Raw genomic sequence first — 6,800 nt, 5'->3', positions numbered from 1 at the left:
CTGATCGTCATATGTAACACAGTGATTGTTTAGCTTGTGTACTGATTTTAATAACTGAATTCTAAGATTGGCGTTGATTGAACAATGTAATAAGAAGTGCATTTCGTTTTCAATAACTTTACATGTAGAACAAAATCTATCCTCTCGTTTAATGTTATAATACCTGCCAGTTTCAATATGTAAATTATGTGCACTGATTCTAAATTTACAATATATTTGACGCAGTTTAAAATCATTCAATACTGACAAATAATGTTCTTTGCCAAATGACATTTTGAAACTAAAATACGTTTCCAGGAGGGGATTAGTTTTATTTACACGGTCCCGTGTCTTTGGAACATGGTGGGGGTAAGAGTGAGGTTGGGTGCGCACCATAAACCGGTTTAAGCTCCCCAGTGGTGTTTTTGCCACTGACCGTTCCAAGGCGGTGTCCCACTGTGTTCCTTTGTTTGTTCGTTTTGTCCTCTTGTGTAGGCTTTGTGTGTATGCGCGTGTATGTGTGTGTGTTCCTTTGTTCGTTTTGTCCTCGTGTGTTGGCTTTGTGTGTGTGCACGTGTATGTGTGTATGTTTGTGGTGTGCACGTCTGCGTGCTGTAGGTTTCGTTTTGGGGAGGCTGCGATTTTGGTACGTGGCATTCCCTGTTTGATACTTGTCTTTGGTTTTAATTAACTGCTGAGCAACGATTTTAGAAAATTCTTCCACAGAATATTGTTTAAGTGACTTAATATCAAAGTTAACACATTTAAGTAAGTAAGTAGCACTTAAAAACCATGAATGTAGACGGCTATATGCAGATCTTGTGAAACTTGATATGCATTTTTAACAACAAATTTTGCGATTTTTTTTTGTCTATGCAGATATTTTAAGATAGTAACAACAATACTAATGTACATCGGACATCTGCCTGCTATATCTCGGGTCTCTTCACTGATTTTGCCAGTATTTACATACATTTTTTTTTTAATTTTGCAAAAATAATTTTATACCAAGATAAAAGACACTGTAATAAAGTATTTTCATTTTATAGATATTATATTAAAATGAAATGTTTTACATGCATGTCATACCTTTTTTATACCTTCTTTGTGCATAGAACTTGTTAGTTCTAGACAAAGATAAGATAAGGTAAGTTTTATTTTAAGTCAGCAAGATATATAACATAAGCTCTGACTGAGTTTTTTAACCGACTACTGAAAACAAGTACAAACAACTAGCAACAAATATATAGGAGCTGTAAATAAAATAATTTCATTAGTACATGGTTTAAAACAAATTACAACATATTCTAACACGATCCGATTCATTTTCCTATTTAACAAAGAAGGCTGAAAACAGTGAATTGTTATACAATAATTCACTGTTCTGACATTACTATTATTACATCATAGCGTTAAACGTCATAGTGGCGCACTGGATAAGAAACCAATTGAAAACGGGCAAATATTTAATGAATGCCGTCAAGGATGTACTTTTAAGTCCCTGGTAATGTGTTCGAATCAAAAATAATATATCTAATTTAGTGATCTGCTTTTGAATAAAATCATTGTTTGTCATTCAGATGCGTATTATTATATCACTCGGGCTGCACCCTCGTGATATAATTCCTTCGCATCTGAACTCCAAACAATGATTTATTCAGCGACAAATCACTAAATGAGATATTATTTCTTAAATAATCTGCATGAATTCATAAATTCTAAGTTTTTTAAATACCAGGATTTTAAACAAATAAAATATAACTTTGTTAAGATTACATACTATCCTTAACTACACTACTTACATAAACGAAAAGCTAAGAGACAAGGCAAAATAAAAGATGGTTTTAAAAAGCAAGTATCACATGAGAGGTTATTAAATATTAACTTCTTATCAATTCTACTGGGTATAGTTAGCAGTACCGCCACAAGAACTTAGCCATTTTTTAACAAAATGAACAATACATATATTTTTAAGTGCTAGGAGGTTACAGTATAAATCACTTTTTAAGTACATAAATATGTCTTAAGCCAGAAGCTAAATTAGTGATCAAGCAATCATATCAATCATATCACAGGGCTCTTACTGACGTTTGTATGTCTAATCTGTGTAACAGTACAGTATCTATTTATATACACAACTTCACGGCAATTGTATTGCATTGCATGGTATTGCATGGTATTGTGTTGTGTTGCGTTGCATTGCATTGCGTTGCGTTGCATTGTCTGTAAAACTGGAGAAGATCTATTATCATTATGACTAACTAATTAAGGCATAAAAAATTGTTTGTTTCCGGTAACAAGCTAAAAATAATTAGGGTAGGTAGGTCGGTATTTTTTCCCTATTATTTCATTTTTTTTATTAGGTGCAGGGTCACTCAAAATGAATTTTTGAAAGACCCTGTTAGGTGGGACTGTTCGGAAATTATTTTTGTGTCAAAAAATGAATACATATAAGGGGGTTATGCCTTTAAAGCATCAGTTAGTTGATTTCTAATATTACTGACCATGTTGTTGTTGTTGTTGATCTTGAAGTTTCCCCCGTTGATTTTGCGAGGTACCCAAGGGGTAATCCTTGGTAATTGGCGAAGACAATGAATGGGTTAATCCAACGAATAAATCACATATATCCAAACAGACGAATATATACACATATATACACACACTATGCAGATAACTTGCAGCCTGATTTCACTCTCTTCAAGATATTAAATAACAAATTTTCTGAACTTTTCAAATGATTTTCACTTGTATTTACTTCAAACTTCACTTTTCCAAAATTTTCATTTAATATTTCACAACTATTATAACATTATTATTTTCCTCATTTCTATTCAATGGCACTCCTTATTTAACTATGTGTTATCTCCCATATAAATTCAATACTGCTAAATTAGGTTCTCATCCAGTATAAGTTTTGTATGAATTGGTAGAAATTCTTTGTAAATATTATTTTACATTTTATGTCAATTTCCATACTTCTCGTTTTATGTTGTGTGTTAAATCACTACAGAGATATTTTGTTTTTGTCGTATTATTATTCCTATACTAATCCAAATTGTTATTTTATAAGTGAAAAGTGGTTGTTGTTTTTTTCCCCAGTACTTCCTTTTTAAGCTGTTCCAATATTAAATCACTTGGTTTAATGTTTATTTATATAATTATTCTCTTAGTTTTTTTTAATATACTGAAATGTATATTCACTTTGATGAGTACAATACACATGTGTTTCTCCCATGTCATTTCAAGCTTTTGGTGGGTAACAATTACCAGGTGATGCAGTTTTCTAAATACATTTGAATTCTTTAATCCAGTTCAATATGTTTAAGAAGCCTGAGTCTAGTATAATGAAGATTTTGTATATATTGTCTAGTGTACAACTCAAAGAGTTCTGCTGTCTTTTCTCCTATGTTATAAGTCAATTTGCTATCAGGGTGTGTACTATCTAAAATCATCTGTGTGAGGTGTCCAGTACCAAGGGATTGTATCTTATCTTTTGAGATACAGAGAATTTGAGCTGTTTTTTTTCAATGAAGTCTTGTCTAATGGTTCTAGTGGCTTTACATGACGCGAGAAAGTGTTCTCGGTTCTCAGGATCCTCCCTACACAGCCAACAGGTGGGATCTACCTCAAACTGATTGAATTTGGCTCTGTTTGCCTGTAGTGAATAAGTGCCAGTCTTCGCCTTCAACCCTGCTCTCTGGATGTCATGTATGTTGTCGCGAACAGTTGAATACAGTATGTGTGGTTTCCCAACAGATAGTGAGTGCGGATTAATGTATCTTAGGGATGTTTTTTCAGATGGTGTGTTTCTCCAATTATCTTCAACTTTGCGATTAATTGCTTCCTTTAGCATGTCTTTCCAGTTGTTGTCTGAAGGGGTGTTATACAGAAGGTCATAAGCTGTGGGTAGATCATATTCTAAAAGTAGTTTCCTAGCTATAGAGAACATACTGGACTCTTCTATGTCTTTGACAGCTAACTGACGTTCACCAATCTCGTATTCCTTGGTATTTGGGTTTAATAGGGTTGTATAGAGGATACTGAGCAAGTTCTTGTGTATTACAGCTTTGATTGGAAGAACTCCTAGTAAGGCAGTTGCTGCAACTGAGGCAGTTCTATCTGGTAAGTGCTGAATTTGTTTCAATATCTTATTCTCAAATCTTTCCAGTGTTACTTCATTCTTCCTGGTAAGGGGTACCGTCTCCAAACCATAAGTAAGTCTTGGGAGTACATATACGGTCCATAGATGTGCCTTGGTCTTCTGGGAAACACCACTTTTACCATGGCAACCGGCACCCATCAATGAGTATACCGTCCGTCTTCCAAGAGCAACTTTCTCTTCTACGTCTATCTTTCCGTCAGCTCTTCTAGTTACTCCGAGGTGACCAGTCTGTTTGGCATTATCAATTGTCTTACTTTGCAGGATTGAATTTTTAATACTTGTTTTAGAGTTGTACTGAATGGTTGAACTCTTTATAGGATTAATACGGTATCTATTCTTATTGCTGTAGTCTTCTACATCTAACACCATTTGTTGCATTTCATTGTCAGTTTTTGAAAGAAGAGCAAGGTCATCTGCACACGTAACATGTGGTATTTTTGTGGTGCCAGTTGTTATACCAGTGAAATTGTCTTCTAGATGTTTCAATAATGGGTTGTTGTATCTTTTATAATGTGACGAGGAAAGTACTCCGCCTTGACGGACGCCTTGGAGTAATTGGAATTTGTGCGAGATATGTCCTTTCCATTTAACTTGTGCTGTCATATCTGTGTACAAGTCCTTGATAAGGAGCCAATCAGCATCCTGTATTCCATCAAAATAAAGTTTCTGTAAAAGCATATTGTGGGAAACTACATCAAAAGCTTTCTGTGTATCAAGGGTAGTTAATAACAACATTTCTTTATAAGCTTTTGTTTCAAGTTGACACTCTGTGATAATCAATGCAGAAATAAGACTGGATTTTCCTTTCGTAAATCCGTATTGTAGTTTTGATTGAGTATGGAGCAGGATATTTTCATGTCTGTTTGATAAAATACGTTCTAGAACTTTGAGGACTATTGGTGTAACAGATATGCCTCTGTAGTTTCCAGGGTTGTCAGGGTTTCCTTTCTTGAATACCGGTGTGATGATACCGACTTTTAGCTCATCAGGTATTTTCTTGGTTTTCAGAATCGTGTTCACAATATCTTGTATGGCAGTCACTACAGGTGCTTCTCCATGTTTCAAGTGTTCAGCCGTGAGTCCAAATACATCTGCTGATTTGTTGTTATTAAGGCCTTGTATTGCAGTTTTTATTTCTTCCATGGTAGCTAGCCGTGGTTCAACATTTTTTTGTTCACAGATCTGTTCAGTAAGCTTAACGTCGTCGATGATCTTCTCCAGATACTCACTGTCAAAGTTTTCATCTTGCAAGGGAAGGGAGAGATGTTCAAAGTATCTCGCCCAGGCATCAGTTACTTCCTTAGGGGTGTCGACCATCAGTCCGTCGATTGTTAGGAACTCTGTTTGTGAACTTGACGTGGATCGTTGTTCTCGTAAAAATCTGTAGAATGTTTGGGAGTCACCTCGTGAGGCCATAATGTTATTTAATTTATCTCTCCTTTGTTTGTACATATATTGTCTTTGTGCCTTCCTTAATACCCTCTTAGCAGCCGTCATGGTCTGCAGCTTTGGGTCAGTTGGATCTTTAGGGGATCCAGATTTCCTCCATTCCCACCAGGCTGCTTTACTTTCTTTGGACGCATGCTTGATAGGGCTGCTAGCTAACTTCTGGTTACGTCGCTTCATTCGAGTTTTCCTAGCAGGTAGACTTTTTCTTTCTGCTGTTTTAAGAGCTACGGTCAGATGATTTATTTGTGATGTAACATTTTCATGATAGCATTCTGTTTCAAGAAGTTCTTTAGTTACTTTCTTATATGTTTTTATGTCACACTTTCTCCAGTTTGGTTTACCTTGAATGTCATTGAGTTCTTCATCTTTCTTGGAATAGGATAAGGTTAATTCAGTTTTTATGCAACGGTGATCAGAAGTGTTCTGGTGATCATTTAGATCAACTTTAACAAATTTTACGGTGTGTAAGGCATTTTCATTCATAAGTATATAATCAATCTCAAACTTCTCTTTTCCATTCGGGTGGAAGAATGTCGGAGTTCCATCCTGTTTAATATACAAATTGTGCTCAGAGATGAATTTTTTTAAAAGTATATCATGTTGATTTTCCGGGTGCCGAGAAACAGATGCATTGAGATCACCACATATAAACAGCGAATGTGTATTATTGAACTTATGGATCATTTCACCAACTTCATCAAGTATTGTCTGATATTCATCTTTTGTATTATTTCCTCTGGATGGCATGTACACACTAATAATACAAGTTTTTGGATTTGTTTCAAGTTCAAGTACGATCATGCGTTCCTGGCCATCAGGGTGTTTTGTTGTTTTGATATCCCAGTTTTTTCTAAAGCATAAAAAGTGCAGTTTTGCAACTTTTTATTAAGGCAGTGGCTAGAGAACTGGAATCGGTTCCCTAGACAGCGAACTTATTCGTCCGGAACCGGTTCTCTAGCCAAAGTACCGTGCATAAAAGTTGAGAAAAAAAATCTCCAAGGCCATAAAAATATTTAGGGTCGGACCAAAAATATAGGGTAGGTCGGGATACCGGAAACAAACATTTTTTACGCCTAAGCATTAATGCTGGTAAATGCATCTATTTAGTGCGGACTTCGAGATGAAACTGCACTTGAGAAATTTAGTAGTAAACTACCTAAAAGGGCGGTAACCCGTTTGCCACGTCGGTAACGTCTGCGCATGCTCAAAA

The sequence above is a fragment of the Mercenaria mercenaria genome, chromosome 2 (assembly GCF_021730395.1).
Source record: "Mercenaria mercenaria strain notata chromosome 2, MADL_Memer_1, whole genome shotgun sequence".
In the NCBI taxonomy this organism is placed as follows: domain Eukaryota; kingdom Metazoa; phylum Mollusca; class Bivalvia; order Venerida; family Veneridae; genus Mercenaria; species Mercenaria mercenaria.
The sequence above is the reverse complement of the archived record's forward strand: the minus strand, read 5'-3'. Positions refer to the sequence as shown.